This window comes from Pipra filicauda, unplaced genomic scaffold (assembly GCF_003945595.2).
Source record: "Pipra filicauda isolate LSUMZ 115617 unplaced genomic scaffold, ASM394559v2 scaffold59_size3379749_pilon, whole genome shotgun sequence".
Classification (NCBI taxonomy): domain Eukaryota; kingdom Metazoa; phylum Chordata; class Aves; order Passeriformes; family Pipridae; genus Pipra; species Pipra filicauda.
Window position 1 is genome coordinate 636,671 of NW_024104753.1, and position 22,489 is coordinate 659,159.

Genomic DNA, 22,489 nt, shown 5'->3' on the forward strand with positions numbered 1-22,489 from the left:
CTACAAAAGTCATAAAATTGTAGTTTCTACTAGCAGCCAGACTCCCGTTTTTTCCCGGGGAGGGGGGGGGAAATACCTGGTTTTAATTGTCTGCTAAAATCTTTCACGGTTCTTGCTCTAAGTAATGAAATGGCAATGTCCAGAATTCTGAAAGGTACCAGGATCTCTGTAAATTGCATATATAATATGACCCAAAGAATTGACAAAAAATAAATGTTATAAGCAATATATTATAAACAACATTATTGAGATAAACAGATTATTATTTAGGGAAATAGTTGATAAACATTTCAGTAGAAGCTTCCTCGTGAAATGTGCCTGAATTGAATATATGGAAAGTCCAACATAAAGTGTCAAATTTTGGTTTCATCCATTCTGATTTAGTTAAAGAAAGTTTGCTTTGCACCAATAATGCCTCTTCAAGAAGGAAGTGAGGTGTCCTTACAAAGGGTCAGTCAGTGAAAACGTGATGTCTTTGAAAGGGTGAATCAAATGCAGATGCAGAGGAAATTCTCTGGTATGAAAATTCTTACCATAGAATAAGTCACAGGTAAATACTGAAAAAGAAAAAAAAAATCAATAGAAAATAATTTGAGGCCACAGGGTAGATGAATCTGAAATATTAGAAACAAAGGCAAAATTGGAAGGCGGGGAGAACAAATCCACATTTAATTCTGGCAAATATCTACAGCCAGGGAGGAGACATTGCCAGCTGGCTCTCAGCTGTAAATGGAAATATGTTCTAACAACTGTTCTGGGTGGTTTCATAGTGAAACAGTTTCTTCTGTCTTCTAAAATGGTGCCTATCTTGGGTAGAACCATATGTGCACATCCACAAAAATCTTACAATTTCAGGGATACTTACGTTTTAGGAAGGCTGGATAAAATGAAGAAAGAGTCATGAATTCAGGAAAGTACAGGCAGCCAGTGAAAACTGTGTGCTTGCAACAAACTGACCAGCTCTCACTTGAAAGGTTTCTGTGGAGATTCCAAAGTTTTCCACAGAATTTTACCAGAATAATATTCAATATGATGAGTCAGTTTCTAAACCTAAGCACATATGATGTGGACAAGGACAACTCTTCTGTTTTCAATATGGTTTCCAGTTAGGATTGTGTTCTAGAAAAGAGAAGCTTTCTTACCATTTTCAAGCATGGTACATTCCTGGGGAAAAAAAACAAAAACACATGAGAACAAAAGTTTGACTTTACTGAAGAATAAAAAGAAAAACATACATCAATAATTACTGGATTATGTACAACTCTGCAAGTAGATAACACTTTAGAATTGTTCATGGACTTTACTTTAAAACTGCATGTGGTACACAGCATATAATTTCTTTTTTTAGGTGATTTATACATTTCTAGTTTTATTCAGAAGCATATTTTCAAAAGCATAGAAATACCTATAAACATCCCATTTTCTGAAGTCCATTGAAAGTGTGTTATTTAAATTCTCTAGTGGTTTTGATATTTGTCCTTCACTGCAGGATTGAAGCACCACAAAAAGAGTTTGACTTTTTGATAAAGCATTTTTGAACAATCAGTATTCAAAGATATTCACCAGTGCATATTCATTTTATAACTGACAGACTTCTAAAAAGATATAAAAAAAAAAACAAAAGTGAAGACCTGCAGGACAATCATAGTTATTTACAGTTCTCAACTATTGTCAGACCTATTCATGGGCAACCTCCCTACTATTATTCTCTGCTTTCTTAAAGACACACTGGAAATCACCACACTGAACCAGCAAGCTCCACTTTTTTGTAGGATTTGAAGTCATCATGATGCTGGTGCATGTAGGACAAAACTGTCTTTACTTTTTACAGGAAACTGGGCTTGACATTCAAGAGAGCTCAACTGGTTTGGCTTCAGGGAAAGCAGCCCTTTGTAAACAGACTTGGCACTTTGAATACTGAGCAGTTACCAAATTCTGACCAATTTGCAAACATGGAACACTTACAAATCTGCTTGTGCAGATTAAAAAGAAATTCTGGTATGGAGGAAAGAGTTCACTGCTCCAGTTAAGGAAACAAGTTTTTTGTGATGATGAATTGATAAAGTGTTCCCTGGGTCACCTCCCTCCAACCATAGCATCTGAAGAAGTTCTATTTCTGTCTCACCCTCAAATCTCTCTGCTTGTCATGTAGTTTCAGAAGCACATTTGATATGAGCCACAGGACAATCTTAAGCAATTGTTGTTTCTTTTCCATAACACCTGCTTAAGGCTGCCCCTGCTTATTAAATTGGAAGGGGAAAGCATAACAAAGGGGAGAATATTGCCTGTTTCCTTGTCCAGTTATGGAATTCACAGAAAAGCAGAGTAAGAGTTCAATACGGAAGTTCTTGCTACGGTCTGTAAAAATGATATTGTTCAGCTAAAGAGAAAAAGAAAAGAGTTGCAAATTAATGATCTACTCTCAACTTTCCTATCATTTGCCCCAGCCCTTGATTACCCAAAGGGCTGAAATAACATGTTCTGTTTTGCAACTGCCCTTGTAAAGCAAAAAGAGGGGGAAAAAAGAGGTATGTTACGTTTTTCTTCTATTTTTCAACATAAACATTTTCCAGAGGTTACACAAAATGGAGGTATTAAGTTCTTGGATTTAACAGCAGTATAGTGTGTGTCTCTTCCTTTCTGCAAGAAACTGCAAATGTTCCCTGTTTACTTTATAACACCCAGTTTTCAGAAAAGGTGGGAAGCAGAATGTGATAAAGACAGCTAATAAAGTTTGACCTACTGTGAAAAAATATAAAAGGCTTTTGATGTTTGCAAGACAGCACACAGTGAGACAAACAGTTTGAAGGTTGAGCTTCCACCTCCATACAGACTTCATAGCTTTGGAAAGTAATAGATGGTTAGAGACAAAGCTGACACAAATGGTTTTCTTCTGAATTCATACTTTTGATAAGGGTACACATACTTGCAAAACGTACAAGACGCTTAATTGCTAGAAATGCCTCTGCAGGACTAAAGATTTCCAAGTGACCTGTAGCTCTGACACACCTCTGCACTGGAAAAGTCTTGCTTTTCATTTCATTTTCACCCATCGCACCCCTCAGCTGCTGACTCAGAAAGACATCACTAGTTCAATTACGTGCTGGAGATGCTTTCAAGCCTCATCCCTTTTCCTTCACAGAGGTGAGAATAAGAAAAAAAAGCCTATTAAAAATTGAAGCTAAGGCTATTTTTTTTTTTCTGTAATTTCAGGATGTTGGCCCTGGATATATTTATGTTTCAAGCCTCAGTCCGGACATCCCCTTCCCTCCCCACTCCCAGGAGATATGTATTAGTTTACTATATGCTTTGCTTGTGATCAGGAAAGGAACTACCAGTTTTGCCACTGTGATATCATCCAAGGCATGCAAGATATTTTTTTTATATATATATAGCATTCACCCAACTTATCTCCACTTCCCAGCCAGTCCAGGACACTATCAGCAACCTTCATAAGTCTCTCATCTTAAAACAAAAAATGTCTTTTTCCTCCAGCTTGTCTGGGTATTTTTTATACTTCTTTCTTGGACCATTTCCCAGGCTCGTGTATTCTCCCTACATTGCTTCAGTTAATTACTTATATTTGATGGCCACCTCTGCGGAGCACTATTACTTATTGCCACTTGTGAACTGCTATAATGTAGGGTGTTTGTCACTTACACCAAGGTCACAGCCAGCCCTGTTATCATTTGGTTGCATTCCCTATCCAGTAATATTGATGATGGTATAGCGTGAAGCATTTTCAGCTCACGCTGACCCCGTACGAGCAAGCGCCGTGTATTCACCTTACCTTCCTTCTGCTGAGTAAGCCTTTAGTTCTCAGCAGTGCAGTGCTGCAAATGTTAACTGTAAGTCATCTGGGTGAGCTGGGAAGCAGCATAAAAATTCAGTTGCTGCAGCTTTTGTGGCTTGAAAGGTGACATTGGTCATTTTTCCCCTCAAGCTTTTGCTGCTTACTGCTAATCTTTTCCATCTACTGGTCCTTGCAAGTGGGAGTAAAAATAAAGTGTCTCATTCTTTAATGACAAATATGACGCAATCTTTTTTTAATTTAGAAGGACATTGCTAACTCTTACATTCTAGAAATTTACCTTCTTACATTTTCAGGGTCTTGATTACCAGCATTCTACTTTGGTCTATCAAAAATATTAACAGTTATGCTAACGGTTCAAAGTTTGAGAGATTTGACTTCAGATAGACTCACATGCTCCCACTTGCTTTCATCCTATCCTGCTGCTGTGCTTTAACAAGCCCTTATTAAAGGGCTTATTAATTTTTTTCTGCATCCCTCTGACTTGCACACTGTCCCCAGTTCCTAAAAGCTGGCATTCTACAGCCGTCTGCTTGTATCATACATAGTCTCTTTCTCAAGAAGGATTATGAGTATATAAGGCTCCATACTTTTAGTGTTTCTTGATATTAGCAGGCTGGATAAGATCATTCAGAATGTTTCTGAACAAAGGGAAAAAAAGGAGCCAACCCTCACTGCAGCTGCAGACACCGTTCAGCTCGGCAGCGTGCTGGCCAAGCAGATACCTTGTCTGGCTCTCAAGTACGACACCCCTGTCAGTGCTGTTGGACCAGTGACTGACACGGCTGTGGCACTGGGCCAGTCTCCAGGCTTCCTCATGCCTCACTTTTCCCTTCTGAATATGGAAAAGACACTGACCCGGAATTCCTGCTTTGAATTTTCCCCCCCCCCCCCAACAGGGCTTAGGAAAAAAAAAAAAAACCAAAGCAACAAATCAAATCACCCCCACGAGTGGTTTCCATACAAAGTCGTAGCACACAACCTGTGTTCTCAGATGATTTCCCTTTTATTTAAGGTGTGAGGTCTTTAAACCAGGAATACATTTCAATTTGTTTCAAAAACCATTAGTGCAGTAGTCAAACAAAATATAAGAATCCACACTCTTAAGAAAAAAGATTTCAGGCTCTACAGATAGAAGAATATTTTTCTGTCTTTAAACAAGGCTATAGGAAAAATGTCAAAAGCAAAGACAGATATGAAATCAGGTTTTCCAAATTGCAATCTTAGGCACAGGTCAGTAGGTTGTAAGTTTTATCTAATAATTCAAGGGTTTTTATCCATATCCCAGCAGAGATTATGGTACGAAAAGTACAAAGTGAACTCAAATCAAGGGCACAGAGTTTATTTAGGAAGTAATATTGAAAAGTTCAGGAGTATAAACAGCCAAAAATGATATTTAGTATGTCTATGATGATTCAGAAAACCTCAACTTGTCTGAAGAACATTAGATAGACTTTAGAAAGTGCTACTAGAAATACATTATTAAAAGTCAGTTTAAAATTTAGCTGGTACAAAGCTTTCCCCAAAATTCAACCACTGTTTAATTTAATACTCCACTTAGCTTGAATAGAAGCTCAAAATCAAAGTTATCTATATTAAAAATAACATTTGCTCATTATTCTGATCACTACAACCAGATATTGTTGGATAATTTAATCTGTAATGGTAAAAAGTATCTATTTAATTAAGAAAGAAGGGAGAACAAAAAGACTAGAACGGATACATACTGGTGAGGAAGATAGGTCCAGAAATGAATAATAAGACATTATTTAGGCTAGAGTGGTAGAAGGTAGAGAGGATTTAGGCTCAGCTTCTAAAGGACAATGACTTGGTCAATGTGTACCCCTGTATCTATTCAGATAAAAAAAAAAAAAAACAAACCATCCACTGCAGCTGAAATATAAGTTAACTTTATAATTAGCAAACAGTTTGCAACAGATACAGCATATAGGCACAACTGTTCCATAAAGGAAATGGTCTTGAAAACCTTGGTCATTTTATTAACTCAAATCTCACTCTTTTAAATAACTTAGGAAAGTTATATAATTCCCTACTATGTTATTTCCTGCATATATAATCAAGTAGACAAAAGGTAAAGTTTAGAATAATTCAGGCTGATTTAGAGCAGATCTGTCAACCCAGACAAAGTTCCAGCTATGGCAGCACAGTGAGCAGTGTACTGAAGAAATACTATTGTACATAAAACAGAATGTCACATTGGCAAACCTTATAATCAGGGCAAAATATAATTTACACCTACAAAAGAGAATACTAGACACAAAATAGCTAGGTTATAATTCTAAAAATTAACTAATTTGTTTTTTCCAATCACTACTTCTAATTAAATACTACCTTTTTTTAAGCAACAATAATGTACTAAACTGTTTTCAGACATTAGGCAGAGAGTAGAAATAGAATGACAGAACTCAGCCCAAAAATTGTATAGAACTGTATGTTTCTACAAAGTACAGGAAAAAATATTGGTTACATATTTGCCTAGCTCTAGACAAGAGCTCATTACAGTCTGATAACATGCTTGATTTTAAGCCCTTAGGTAGTCCCAGTCTTATTCACAAAAACATTTAAATTTAGCATCTCAAATACCTAAAATGATCACAAGTATATGCTGGTAAATCTCCAATAAAGCAGTACTCTGTCATCATGTCTGCTTAGAAAAGGCATATTCCAGTTAAAAATTTCCTTTTATTAGATATTAAACATTCTATCAATATGAAAATATTAAGACTGACGAGTGGAACTACATCAGTAAACACAGAAGTTGTTGTATAATGGTTGTTTGAAGGCTGACTTGTTAATACAAGGGCTTTTTTATTGGTTTAGTTATCTTAGTGTACTCTATATTTCCTCAGCTGAGGTAAAAATGAAGACATTCCCCCCAAACTCCTAATGGTGAGTTTGAATGAATTCTAACACATTCTTAAGGTTAGGCTGAACTTGCCCTTTCTGTAATTTGTTTTCCAATCTTGTCAATTATGCATACATTCTATCCATTTCTTCAGCCACAGTCAAGCTTGCTTAGTTAAATAGAATTATTATTTAATGAACTTTTTTTATGTTTGATGCTTTATTTAATGAGACATGAGGTTATGAATTTACTCCTTGTTATTTCCCTCTTACAAGATGACATAAGCAGAACATAATTGACCAGATCCTTAACCAATATAAATTAGCTCCATTGAATCAAAACCAGTTTGCATCAACTACATCAAGAGTCTCAACATGAAAGAAACTTATCTAAAGCAAGATGACACATTTAATTAGCCATAGTACAACTGTATGTGCATTATTACATAAAATTAAGACCATTGCTCACTCAAGTAAAAGGAAAAAAAATCTAGAGATGGTGTTTTGCAGCATTAAGTTTCATCCTATTCCTGATAAAGTAGTAACTCCCATCAGCTAACTTGATGCATAGGCTGCTTCCCAAAGACATGCATGACTCACTGTCTGGAACTTGTCCTTTTAAAGAAAATCATCAACACTTATAGAGAAAGCCATCTCTATGAGTGTTTCCTTCCTCAAATTAAAGATAGCCAGCTTGGCAAATGCTCGGAGTTGGCTGTCAAAAGGTTTGACAGATTTAATAGGGATACAAACTGAGTGCCAAAACAAAAATGGATTGGAAGATTACAGCAATCTCACTAACAAGAGTGGGACCAGACCAGTCGTACATTCTAGGAATACATTACAGAAACTAAAAATCATTTAAAATAATTAGAGGTAGAGCTATAAACAATATCAATCCCAAATATTTTTTTTTTAATTCCTTGTAGATCCTAATCTATCATTCCAGGGAAAAAAAAGGAACACATCTTACAGTTTTGACCTTAACCATCAAGAAGAATCTAAAGTGTTCCCAAAGAGATTCTGTTGCAGGTTGTCTCCAGCTTTAAGGAGGTTTGAAGGCAAACAAAACACCATGAGAGCAGAAGAGTTTATTGTAAGTGGCCTAAACTTCAAGAAAATTCTCACTCCTGGTGAATGCTTGTCCACAACTGCTGGCTCTTTACCTTAATGTCCTTCAGACCACATGAAGGCAAACTGTTGTCAAGCTCTTTTATTCTCACCTGTTTAGCAACTCTAGTAAATCCATTTCCTCTAATTTGTTTTTGTTGATACTGTTAGTCTTTTCCCTACTGCCTCTAAGAGTGGGACTTTCTATTTCTACTGCAAAATACCATCATCAGCAATATCTGTAACTATCTCCAGGAAAGTAAGTGTTGATGTCTCTCTTGGTTTTCTTCAAACGGTTGCTATTCCTCCAGGTGGCCTGATATTCGTTTGCACTTACTATATAAAACTTGTTAATTTAGCATAGGGGAAAAAATATTAAAGCACAGAATTATAGACCTTGTGGCCCTTATTCTTCTCCTCTGTGAATACTGGACTTCTGCTCGATTATAATGATCATGCCCCACTGGCAAGTGTAAAGCCCTGACCCTACCGTAGACAAATCAGTTCATAACCCTTTGCTTCCATGATTAAGATATTCATCTTACTGAGAGAGGAAGACTGTAATTGCAACCCTACTCCAAGGACTGGTTTATGTGCTTTAGCTAATTTGTAATCACACAGACAGTAGATTACCAGCATCTCCATCACCTCCATTTCTGCTGCTGCCCGAGAGGTGTGTTTTGGGCTGAGCTGAGAGTTTTGCACGGACAAGAAGTGTGCTGGCCTGTAGCAGAAATTTCCCTGTGTCCAAGTGGCCTTGGCCCCACAGCTCTCACTGCACTCGAGCCCTGGGCAGCCCCAAGAATTGTTGTAGGATCCAGGTGAGGCTGCTCCTCCCAAAGCCACTGCCACCTTCACCCTCCTTGTCAGCAGGCCCACAGGAGCAGCAGGCCAGCAGGGTCCATTTTTTCTTTGTTTTCCCTTCTCACAGGGAGCTGTTTTGTCCCCTGGCCCTTATTCAGGAAAAAAAAATTAAAAATCTTAAAAAAAATAAACGTCAATATATCATACACTGCTAGAAGAGTTGCTCTGGTGCTATTCAGACAGCTGAGCTCAGAACCTATGAAACATGCTGATCTATTCAGCTCTGCCAAAGCAGCACTGGTTTAGTGAAGCACAAAAATAACAATTCTTAGGGATATTCACCTAATAAAATTTACGTTCTTCAAGACTTTGGGAGCTAGAGGACTACTAATTCTAAAACTCACAATACTGAAATTAAGCCCTTAATTTCACCTCTATGCATGTTCAAGCATCTGTGTCCTTTTGTTAGGATTGTTCAGGAAATTTGGATTTCCTTAAAGGGGATATACATTTTGGGTTTCACTGCCTTTATCTGACTAAGCTTAATAAATGACAATGTTAAGATTTTAGCTGCCCATGTAGAGTTGCAAGTTTATTAAGCAAATTTTATACTCTAGAACATGTTAATAAAACGGCTTCCTAAATTCACTGGTTTTAAAGCAAAGCAATAATAGTTGTACTGAATTTTTGCTATTTCAGTTTGAATGGGGTGTCACATTTTAATATCTTATTTAGGATAATGATCCATGTTAGAAACAGATTCTCACTCAAGCTAAGACAAGATTTATAGAAAAAGAGCCTATATTAGGAAAAGAAAATAGACTTTTAGGCACACAAGTTCTTCAGATTTGAAACAGAGGATATTTCAAAGCTGCATACAAATTGCAAACAATTAAGTTTAACTGTATATATTAGTGAGATATCTGAAAGAAAGATGTTTTCTGACTACAGAGCAGAAAACACTATAGAAGAGAAAAAGGTTGTTATCTTTCAGGGAGAAAATCCATACTGTCCATAACCATCAAATAGTAATTAAAGTAGCAAACAAAAGAAAGGAGATAGTAATCATGAAACGGAAAGACTACATCAATGAGGTTGACAAGCAGCTCTGAGATTATCCACTACAACAAACTTAAAAAGGGTGTTATATCTCTATCCCTCCTATGGTGCTGTACTCAAACTGTCATTCTAAGGACATTAAAAAACCCTGAGGAGCCTCTTGTAGGACTCTTTTGTCCCTTTTAAATGACAAGCTTTAGCAGAAAACAGTCAGGAGTTTGCCCAGGCTAATTTCCATCTCCAAAAACACAGCAATTTTTCTAAGAAGATGAAAAAGAATTCAATAGCTGCATGATGAACCAAGAATTCTTACTTGTTGATACTATTACTAAAAAAGTTGCAGTAGTAGTTGCACTAATTAGTCATTATAAATTCATTTTTAACAATATAGGTAAACAAGAGAAATAATATGAATCATCCTTTTAAATACTGCCATATCTTCTGTACTTCAAATACTGTTGTGTTACCACTCAGCTACCTAAAGGGGATTTTTACCTGACTAGAGCAGTGTTCTAGAAAAATACCTCCTACAGACAATTCCTTTTTAAGGAAAATGCAACACTTGAAAAGTTGCAACCTGTGCTAGAAGAAGTTTTGGTCTTAAAATATGTTTCCCAGAAACTTCTACCTTCCAAACAACCCTGTTTATCATCAACACCCCCAAATACACGATATGTATCATATGTAACCTGCTCACACCTCGGGAAAAAGCACAAATCTAGACACCCCACAGAAGATGCCTCTCACAGGGGAAAAAAACCACCATACCTAGTCCACACCCTTTCCAAAATGCAGGATACTTCATCCAAAGCACCAAACAGCGTTCCCCAGATAGCTGGCACGAAACAGGCTCACAGTGACCTTGCAGAGACAGCTGATGAAGGGCACATGCACCCAGAGAAGGGCATTTATCATGAGTCATCTCTGACTCCCATCTCCTCCCCACCAGGGAGGCTCCCAAAATACCTATAAAAGATGAACTAATTCACATGTGAACTGGAAACTGGAATTCATAACACTAGAGGATACTCACAATTATGTGCTCAATAGAAGAACTGCCTTCATGGAACATTGCAATTTCCCTCTGTTAACCAACAACATCCCGCAGATGGTAAGTTCACTATCTCCCTTTCTTGTAAGTCAGGAAAAAAAGGTAAAGACATGGTTAACACCTCCACACAGACGCAGATGCCAATTATCTATCATCCCATGGTCTAAGTAACACAGCTAATTAAGTTGGAATAATTCTTTTCAATTGGTATTTAGTTTTAAAGATTGCTGTTTCTCTTTCAGACAGGAAGAGCACATATTCCTACAAGTTGCAGGTTTTATTTCAGACTAACCCGGTTGGTCTAAGATGCTACCTTCTGCCAAAATATTGTAGACCATAACAGCTACAGTAGCACTGCTACTGCAACTAAGTGCTACATAAATTTCAGAGACCTAATTGACCTCACCGTGTTATACTTCAAAGTATACAGCAGCAAGAGAGACATCTGTGAAAGCAATTTTAGACCAAAAGGGAAATGAAAGTAAATATAAACTGTGAGTCATAGTTACTATGCTAGTCTTGGGAAAATCAGATGGAAATGGATGAGAAGCAAAAAGAGAGAGCAAAACCAATTTCTTAAAGTAGAAAAGATACATCAACTAAAATTAAACTGTTCATGTGATAAGCTCTCACTATCACAAGGAAGAAAAAAAATAAATGATAGAAAGAAATAGGAGTGAATTAAAATTAGAGGACACAACAAACAAAAGCCCATAGAACTAAGATTTATGTTACTATACTCCTACATTTCGTTGCATATCTCTGGTAGGAAATTAAAATGAAAGCTATTGCCTTAACTGATGAAAATTATTTATGAAATTTGTCTTTTGGGTCACAGAGATTTAAAGTCCTGGGCTTTGATAAAAGAAAATTCTATCTGGACCTGAAAATATGCAGGTCTTCTCAAAAAAAAAAAAAAAAAAAAAAAAAAAAAAAAAAAAAAAAAAAAAAAAAAAAAAAAAAAAAAAAAAAAAAACCAAAAACCCCTCACCAGTAATGCTTACATTTGCTGAGATTACTTTCTCTGTTGCTGTCTTTGCCCCTTTTCAAACCATTACATATAATTGTCATCTCGTCAGTACCAGTTCTGCAATGTTAAAAGAAAAATTCTCAGGACAGTAAATTTTTAAGCAGGACAGATTTAGACTAAATGAAGACAGTTATACTCCCCTCATTCAGACCACTACCCCCATTAAGATCTCATTAGCCAGCCAATTGCCTCATCCTACTTAAAATATTAAAGAAATGAGTGGGTCATAAAATTCTCATAACCATTCATTTGTATCAGTGTATCTTTGCAAATGTATACTTCGTACCCTCTGATGAATAACAGACCCAACTTCCCTGTGCACGTCGTGGAGAACTCCATTAAAACAAGGTCATTTTGGTTCAAAATTGTAATTCTGTTGTCCATCAGATTGGGTTATATAATATTTCTGGATCTTTCAGGTAACTGTATCCCAGGAAACAGAAGTATTTAATAGAATGACAAGGGTAAAATGTCTCCAAACCCCAGCACCCTGCCCTTATTCATAAATAAAGTGTAGAGCAGGTTCAGTGCGGATCCTGCTGTGCTATTGACCATGAGTAGTCTTAAAGAACTGACCTAAGCCCCCAAAACCTCACAACTGACAAATATATCTAGCATCTCTCTTATTTCCCCTTTCTGTCTTCCCTTATTTCTTCCCTATTTGGGGAAAATTCTAAGTTTTACAGCCAAAAATTTTAGCCTCAAGCACCTTGAGCGATGATCTGTTTTTTATAACGGTGTACGTACCTAAAGACTTGCACATCAGTGGAGTGTTGAAAAGACATGTTGAAAAGGGCTGATTCTACTTCAAATAGAATCACTGATGAAAATCAGTTCTCTGCCTGTGATTTAGGCAGAGCTCTAACAGCCTGACTAATCTACTCCAGATGCTTCAGAAGAAGGAACAAGGGATTCCTAACATATACACACAGTGGATTAGTAGTACAGTGGAAAAGGTAAACTAGAGGCAGGACAAAAAAAATAATCAGCAATATGAATCATGCTGAGAAAAAATCAAACAGAAAAAATAAAAGTGGAGAGGCATTTTTTAAAAGTGAAGATGAGTACATGGAAATTCCTCCCTTCTGGGAGCTTCTGCAAGTACTACAAAAAGCCAACCTAACACTGCAAACAAACCAACAAAATTTTAAGATTGCTTTTTACGCACACAAAAACTAGAACAGCATTATTATGGATGTTCTAAAATTGCTGAAAGGTATTTGTTCTATCTAAAAAACCCACATACAATAAAATGGAAAGAGAAAACTGTAGTTACCATGAGAGAAACATTTTAGACATCAAAAACCAAGAAATGTGTGTGTGTGTGTGTGGGTTAATCAAAAAGGATGCTAAGCAAATATCAGACATATCAGATCTCTCTTAAAAGACTGGGATTTTTTGTTTGTGTGCTTTGTTCGTGTGCTTGTTTTTCTCAATTTTTTTCTCATGCCACAAGGTCAACACCACAATAAGCCTTCAGGATAAAAATATTTTAAGAACTGTTCTTGAACTGTCTGAAAGTGTCATCAACAAGTCAAGGCAAAGGGCACTAACACCTTCCAAAGGTACTAGCAGTTGTTTCAGAGCATTCCAATCACCTGTTGTTCACCAGGGCAAGAGGCTCCAGAACAGAAATAAACTGAGTTATCCCACAGAAGAGGGAGGAGCATTCACCTTCCAGGAAGATCCTGCATATCACAGTCTTGTCCAGGTTTTAGCCTTCAAAAAAAACCACCACAAAACAACCAAACAAAACCCCAATCACCATTCAGGGACAGTCTGGCCATCGGTCAGTGAGTGGTGAGCAATCATGTTGTGCATCACTTGTCTTGCTGGCATTTTATCTCTCTCCCCCTCTCCTTTGTGTTCCTTTTATTACTATTATTAGTATTTTTATAAACAGTTCTTATCTCAACCCACAAGGGTTTTTTGGTTTGGTTGGCTGGTTGGTTTTTCCCCTGATTCTCCTCCTCATGCCAACAGCAGAGGGGAGGGAGGGAGCAAGTGGCTGTGTGATACTTAGTTGCTGGCTGGGGTTAAACCACTACAAGGCCTTAGTTCCCTCTTCTATGATTTCATCTTTTGATTAAACAGGATTCAAAATTATCCTTTAACAATAAGCATTAAAAACATTGAAAGCATTACAGAGTTAACAAAACCCAATGACTTCCAGCAAACATAGATTTTTCTGCTGCAAGTCTGTTATATGTCTAAATTGTTTGCAAATCCTCAGCAAATAAGTTTGAGTTTATCCTTATTCTTTTGCTCAAACTGAACTTTTTTTTCCCTGATCAATAGCAATTTAAATGTCATCCTTCCAAGAATAAAAATGCCAAGCTTGGTTCTCTATTCCATGAGATAACCAATTTTTACTTTTAATCTGCAAAGCAATCAAGTTTGTTTTTTCAGATTTTAGAATGACATGAAGAATAGAAAGTGTGTGCAAGAAAAATGAGAAAAGAAGGCCTGAATTTAAACTGAATTGACTCAAACAGCAAGTCAAGCCTGATGTGTTTAAGACATTACTTATAATTTAAAACCATTACAAAATTAACTTTTTTTAAAAAATACAATAGCAACCAGATAGATACAGCTCACCATGTTAAGCATTCCCTATAATTTTTTTCCATTGGTAGTAAAACTGTTATAAGACAAAAGAAACACTTGCAGGATGCATATGTTAGACAATACCCTATGAAAAGGAGATATTCCTTTCCTACTATAGCCATAAAAGAGAGAGTTCATAGAAATGTTTGACTTATCATTGTAATGGAACTGTATCTCAGAATTCTACCATAGTGCTGTGATCTAGTGAATAAATGTCAGGGTCTCATAAATGCAAACTTTATCCTTGGCTCTGCCTTTGATGAGTTCAGAAAAATCACTTAATCACCCTTTAATTCAGTTTCCCATTGCAATAAAAAAATACCTTTTCTATAAGTTTTTTTGAGGCTTCTGATAAAAAAGCTAGCTAAAAGTTATTAATTAACATTGTGCATACAAAAATGACAAAAGTTGAGTTAAATTAATTGGACCAGCACAAATGTTCATATTTCCACCTTCTTTACACCTGCAATTGCTTATTCTTTCCAGCTTAGCACATGAGGTGACTTTTATTCCTGAGCCTCTTGAAGAACATAGGCCACAGCCAGAAGCCAACTCAGACATAAGAGTCTCAGAAATGCTCTGAAACACTGATGATCCCAAAGCAAAGAAATGTCATGAAAACTTTGTCAAAGCATGGGCTCACCACACCCCTATCCTGCACTCCCTGAAGGTCACCCAACCCATCACATGCATCACAGCACACTCATAACTGTGCTGCTCCTTGAAAAATCATAGAATGGTTTGGGTTGGATGGAACCTTAAAGATCATCCAATTCCAACACCCCCTGCCTTGGGCAGGAGCACCTTCCACTCGACCAGGTTGCTCAGAGCCCCATCCTTGGGGCTTGAACAGTTCCAGGCATTCACCACTGCTCAGGGCAACCTGTTCCAGCACCTTGCCACCCTCACAGAGACCTTGTTTGCCTTGTAAGCCATCAAGCAGTTTTTAGACCTAATCCATGACCTTTTTGTAACATTTTTGCATTTCTCTAGCCCTCTGCTTTGGAGCAACAAGAAGAAGAAATCTGGACCTCGTGTCTCTCTTCTTCCTACCCTCACCTTCACCTTTCAACTCTTTGCAGCACCTAAATATTAAAAGAGAGAGAAACCCACCACCAGCCACAACACTCTCGTCTGTGTGGGTGCTGGGACACTCACAGTCCTACCACAGAGATGACTCCTGGCAGTCCTGCTCTATATTTTACATCTTCCTCTCAAACACTTCACGGTGTCACAGAAACGTGAGCGGACAGTGGCCGCAGGGATGGATGGAGGTGTTACAGGAATAACACAGATTCACATCGACAGTTAAGGTAACATAACAGGCAGGCAGAATGCTTTCCTAAAAGCATAATGCTTTCCTAAAAGCATAATTTCCATTATTTAGCAAATAGGGGAGCAGAGCCACCATGAAATAATTATCATTATCCAAATCTCACAGGGTAAAAAAATGCAAATTTATAGGATAAAATCTTCAGGGTTTGCAGGTGTTTTATGGACAGTTTTGTCCCATAACTTGTTCTGTTTGAATCTTATGGGCTACATTTAAATAATTTATACATATTATTTAGAAAAATCTTCAGTCATTACTGCAGCTGATACAGAGAAAACATACAGATACTCTTGGTGGCCCATTAGATAGTCCATTAAAATTTAGAAGTCCTGAATTCTAAAGCAGTCTAAGTACTTACACTGAAATACTGTTTCCCCTCTTACAGCCTAAATATTTTCATATTTTTTGCATTACAAAAGTGTAAAATTAACATGAAAATATATAACAATTATGATATTCAAAGTACAAGAAAGTAAAAATCAATACTCAGCTACAACAAAATATATCTTGAAATTCTCATAATAAGTATATTTTATATCAACTTACTATTTTTACTAATGTTTCTAAACTATTTTTCTTCCAAAAAGCAATTGTTTCTGACGGAAACACACAACATTCTTTCCTTTATTTACAACATTTGTGTTTTAAAACTATTATAATACAATAGTTATAGTATATAATACAAGTGAAAGCACTTCAAATTAATAATTACAATTAACTTCTTACTGATTTCTCTGTTGTCCAAAGTAGGAAACCAAGCACTTGTTTTGGCTCCTACTGAGACCTCATTTAATGTATATGGTAAACAATGTTTCCTGAAACCTTTTTAACAGGTTTCACCAAGAATGGTAATGTTCACAAACCTGCAGAGAGATGCTTAGATATCAAGAACTGATGTTACCAATGGGTTCTCAATTCATTTTCTGTGCAACAGAAAAAAAAATAATCACAAGAGCTCACAAAATATTTTTCTCCATGAAAAACAAAATACAACCAAAAAAACCAAATCAACTAACCAAACAAAAAAACCCCAAAACAACATGCTGTCCATGCTTAAATCTCATCTTTATAAAGAAAAGTTCACATAGGTTCCAAAACAGTGCAGAGATTTATCAATCACTTTTAGATTAAAATTTTTATTTTTAAGTAGAAGGGGCAAAACAACTTTGAAAATGCTAAAATACTTGCATATAAATCAAAAGTTTATTATAATTGTCCAATATGTCATGCTCATTCAAAACCCTGACTCACAAAAGATTTGATAAGAATTATTTCTAGAGGGGGTTTATGGAGGTAACAGGATTCAAATGTTGTCCAGGACACTGAGAGGGTGTTCACCACGAGTTACCTGGTTCTTTGGAACCACGCTGGCCAGAAGTTCTGTTCTCTGCCCCAGAGCACAACCAACCTTTCTGCTTTGCATAATACTAGAGAGAACCATAGAGGTAGAACCAAAAAATGAGCTTTAGTGAGGAATTAGTCCAACATTCCTGAATTTAAACAATAGGAAATGAAGTTGTGTGTCTTTTTGTAATTTCTCCATAAAAATAGGAGACAAACAATATGCCAGATTATTGACAAGGAGGGTCCCAACACACAGTTTTAAACCTATCTTGTTCAGAAACTAAAAAAGTTTCTTAGAATGGGTCGAAAGGTTATCACAAAATTAAAGCATGGAGCACAGTTTGGACATACAAAATACTATGGGGTAAAGCTTCTCTTTGAGAATTTTTTTTTTTTTTTAATTTATGTGAAAAAAAATCATAGCCAGGGTAAGAAGAGCCTAAATCTGGAGCATGTTTCTACTTTCATGCATGAACTTACGTGTTGTATCTGGTGAAACACTGGAACAAGCTGCAGGTGCCCCATGCTTGGATACATTCAAGGGCAGGCTGGGTGAGGCTCTGAACAACCCGATCTAGCTGAAGGAGCTCATTACAGGGGGAGTCAGACCAGATGATCTTTAAAGGTCCCTTCCAACCCAAACAATTCCATGATTCTATGTTCCATTTTCCCTATAGTATTATTTAAAGGTAAAATTTAACTTGAGAGGGGAGGAGGAAAGGGATCTTTACATGGAACGGAGAACTCTTCCTATTTCTTAACTCTAGAAACTGCATTTTAGAAAGCTCAAATTTCTTCTGGCTAAACAGCACATATTAATATCTCAGGATATATGGAAACAAAACAGAGATTTTCTTAAAAAGGCAGAGAACCTCATAACAACAACCAGCACATTCTGCACACATCTACCTCCATTTACTTTCTCAAAAGTAATATCCTACATGATTTTTTATCTCATTTGTTTTCCATTCTCTAATGAATTCAATTGATATTCCTGATACAAACACTGAAGCTACAGATATGTAGAAAAATGAGGGGTCGCTGTTAAGCATGTTACACACTTCCCAAAAAATTTGGAGGCACAAGATGCGATAAACTTAAAATAAAGGCAGCATGAAACACTGGTGATTTGTTCCAGCTCACCAAGCACAGGATCACACTTAGTGATTCACCAGAATGACAGTTTCTATGAGCTCACTGATAGTAAAACATCTGCTGCCACAACACCTGGAATTTGTCCTACTTTGCAAACAGAAAACTAATGCAGCCCAGCCAATACCAAGGAAGCTTTCAAAAGAAGTAATTATACAATAAGCCAGGATTTCTGTGTCTCTGACAGAAGTTAGTAGTTCTTTCTAACCATGTGATTGGCAGATAGTGAAAATATACTCCCACACACCAAAAAAGTTTTGATGATTGTGATGAAACACCACACTACAAAAAAGTGTTGCAAAATATAGTTTTGTTTTGATATGTGATTTCTAAAAGGAATTACCCATTATTTCTTGTGAAGAGATTGTCTCAGTCTTTCCACTATCCAAGGTTTCACAACCATATGATAAATGAAAAATATTTCATAATGATGCAATGGATGTAGCTTTCCATCGTACTAATTTTTCTGGTTTTCTGTTATTTCTTTGAAACACAGGTGGTTTTCCTTAATTATTTAACTTCTAAGATTGAAAAAAAAAAATCTCTATTAAATCTAGTAGCATTTTTAAAGTAAAATTTAAATATTTGTCCCAAAGCAGACAGCACGCTATTCATTCCTTTAAATAAGCTTATGTTGGCAATAAAAATCCAGATAGAGAAGTGTAAATGGTGGTGTAATGCCTGAGGGAATATTGAATTCAGTTGTGAAACAATAAAATTCCTTTCCCTTGCGAGTCTGATTAAAGGCTTTTGGGTTTTGTACAACAGCCATGAGTAATGCATACAAGTGACTTTTTTACTGCCTGAGATTCTCCTCATGCACATCTCTTATTTCTTCAAGATAATTCAGACAATCAGCAAGGCAAAGACAATGGATCACATTGTTCTTAGTGTTAAACAGATAATCAATAGTCTAAAGCAATAAAATTAAATGCTTGAGCTTTATTAAACTTGGGAGACTGCTGGTGAGTAGCTGGAAAATAAAACGACATTAAAAGTCAATTAGCATAATCATTATAGCAAAATATTTGCTTTTAGTTCCACTACAATACTGAATTATAATGTAAAATAAGTGAGCCTGTAAACTCATTGTTACAACCATGTGAGTATTATATATCCATTTAACACCAATAAGAATAAAAATTTGTAATGCAGATGCAGACTGAGGCAATCTACATGAAAATCCAATAGAAGTTTGGCCATATCAATGAACTGAAGAAAACAAAGCCCAGCTCATTATACGGCTTTGTTTCAGTTGTTCTTTTATGTTCCAGAAATTCCTAGGTGATTAGAGGTTAGTATGTGCCATGCACTCCTGAGCCACACAAGTTATTAAGATATGCAAGTAGTCCATTAACATATATTAATTGGAACTGCTTACTGTGCACAAATAAATTATACAATTAAGCATTTTAACAGATTTAAGCGAAATGTTTAACACTACAGGCTTGAGACCCAAAGGCTGCAGATCTCAGATAACTCCCCAATACATTGCTTACACTTCTTTTTATAGTTGGTTATTGAAAAAATGTTAAAGTCACTGAAGTGAACAAGTCCTACTATGTTTAAGATTGGAATTCAATTTGAATTGAATCACCTGGAGTAAATTTATATATATATATATATATATTAAAAAAAGCAGCCAAAAAAGGCTTCACTTTATACACTTAAAGTATACCCAGCTATATATTAAACCTTTAATAAGCTTCAGTCTTTGCAGGTTTATTTCTACTGCCTGTAAAATCAAAAACTGAAGCTTGAGAGTGACAAGGATTAATCTGTTTGGGGTAAGATTAAATGTGAAGTTCTTGTGTCAAATATGCTTTTGTATCTTCTTCGTGAATCTAGCTTTTCGAAACATCTGGCTCTTCAAGAGATACTTCTATCCATATCCAGATATTGTGCAATGCTACATAAATAATAATACATATAATCCACATGAGAAATAGCTGTAGAGGTCTCCGGGGAGATCCCAGAAAATGGTGGCTATAGAGGATGCTGTGGTTCAGGAGGGGTTACAGCATCACAGAATCAAAGAATGGGTCAGGTTGGAAGGGATCACAGTGGGTCATCTGCTCCAACCTCTCTGCTCAAGCAGGGTCAGGATGCTGCCTTCTCAGTCTAGATGCCGTTGCTGACAAGTAGTGGAAAATATTAACCTCCCCACTCAAAACTGAAGCAATTCTTTTAGCTAGATACATTAAAGTTCCTTTTACAGAATAAAATGAAGTTTTAGATTTAAATCAGCGTGAAGAAAATGCACCTTCCAAGGATTTGAAAAGTGACATAAAGACAGCAAAATAGGTTTTAGTGTGTTCCACCAAACAAGGGAAGTATCAGCATTGATAACAGGGATCTCCAGTCATGCACCAAAATGGGACACCTGCTCTTGCAAAATTCATTGTAAAACTGCGGAAACTTGACTTTCCATAAAGGTTTTCCCTCTTCTGCCAAAATTTTTATTCAAATGGAGATTTTAAGTTCTATTGTGGGCCTTTGTTTAACAATTAATTCAAGGATTTACCAGACGCTTTATTCAGTCATTTCATCATCTCCAGCAACACAGACAGATTAGGTTAGGTCAATCTGAACCTTGTAAAATAGACAGATATGGTTTTCATTAAAACACATTTACCTCAATGCTGAAAACACCTGTAAAATTCAGATGAGAAAAGTTCTGGAAAAAAGCTTTCTTAATTTAAACATTAGAATTTGCAGTATTGCTACTATTCTTTTTTTATTTTTTTTTCTTTTTGGTAATAGTGGATAGTGCTGATCACTGCATCGCAAATTTCTTTCTTTCTTTTAAAATTAAAGTATTTTAGCTTTGCTACCATAATTCTTACTTACAGGTTTAAGTTAAGGCATAAGTGCTATATATAATTAATACTATTCTTGATGTCATATGCAATTTTAGTTGACTTAACTTCCCTGGATTGGTGCAGAAGAGGGAGGGAAGTGAGTTAATAGTAACTTTTCCCAGACTTCTCATTGAGTGAATAGTAGAATCTTACTTTTACATATTTATATGGACAGAAGCTTTAAATTCATCAAGTGTGTAGGAATTATATTTTCATTACTTAAAAAATAAACATAAACACTATCGATCAAAATATTTCTATTAACATTTTTCTCTGATGAGGCTCTACTAATTCATTGTCAGTCATGGTCCTCCTACGTCACAGCAGAGCTCTTGAAAATCACCTAGTCTTGAGACACTGCAGTGCTGTGCTTATCCCCCATTTAGTAACTTGAAGACCTGTCTCAAAACAGAAAATTGCTATTTCGCCCCTCCCCAAATATTCACTGCAGAAGTCATCATCATCAGGATTAGCATTTTCATCATTTGTTGTATCTGTGGTTTTAAAAAGGAAACTCATTTGTATCTCAGGTGTTACCATGGATTTCACATCATGCTCCATTTTTCTTCCTTGGTCTGGACATCATCATTTCTTACCTCCTCAGACTCTGGGATTCAGCTTGTCAGTGCTCCTCACTGCTCAGTTTTCCTGCTGAGGCCCAGAGAGATCATGTTTAACTCTCACTAGTCATTATTCATCTCTTCAGTCTGTGCTCTTTCTCTGTTCTAGTTTGACCTCTGAGAGCAGTCAGTCCAATGGCCTCCCTGCCTGCCACAGCTCTCTCACTCTCATACACTGATGTTTGCCTTTTTTCTTATTTTTTCCCCCCTCTCTCTTTTATTTTTTTTTTAATTTTTTTAACCCCTGCCTATTACTCCCTGCTTGGGATGCCTCCATTTCTTTCCTAAAAAATCATGGGCTGCTTTTACTCACTTCCAAACACACCCTGAAAATCTCCTCATATGCAAGCTGGAGTTTCAGTGCTTGACTTCCAAAGAGCTTCCTTCATCTTCCCAAGTTGTCAAGTCTCTCATCATCAGTATTAACTGTCAGTGGGAAAAGCACACATCCTTTTTCTTTTTTGTAATGTCAGGGCTTAGACAGTTTTCCTGCAAATCTTCACTGAAGAAAGGGTTGTGTATTTGTCTGGCTCATGAACAGACAGGTCAGACTGCATCCTTACTACTGGAAGCTCTACATGGGTAACATGCACTTTACAGAAACAGAGCACAGGATATAATTCCATAGTTATGAAATCTGCATGGTTCTCAGTTTTAGAAAAGCTTACCTTACACAGTTTTCCAGAAGACTTCCAGGCAATGCATCTCTTTGCCTTTGGATCTCCTTGCTACACTAAGTGATTGTTTTTAAAGTTCAAAAAGACTAAAAGTGGTAGAAAATTAAAGATAAGAGAAAAATAATCACTTATTATTCATTCAGATTCAGTTGTGTCTCACTTTCA

General features: G+C 36.4%; 1 long non-coding RNA gene across 1 annotated transcript; it reads right to left on the minus strand.

The window, feature by feature from the left end:
* Positions 1 to 253: 253 nt before the first annotated feature.
* LOC120324584 lies at positions 254 to 22,398 on the minus strand. The gene is made up of 4 exons (XR_005566003.1): positions 22,316 to 22,398; positions 11,705 to 11,787; positions 10,683 to 10,781; positions 254 to 1,164 (listed from the first exon to the last, which is right to left on the minus strand). It is a non-coding gene; the product is annotated as an uncharacterized LOC120324584 (long non-coding RNA).
* Positions 22,399 to 22,489: the final 91 nt, after the last annotated feature.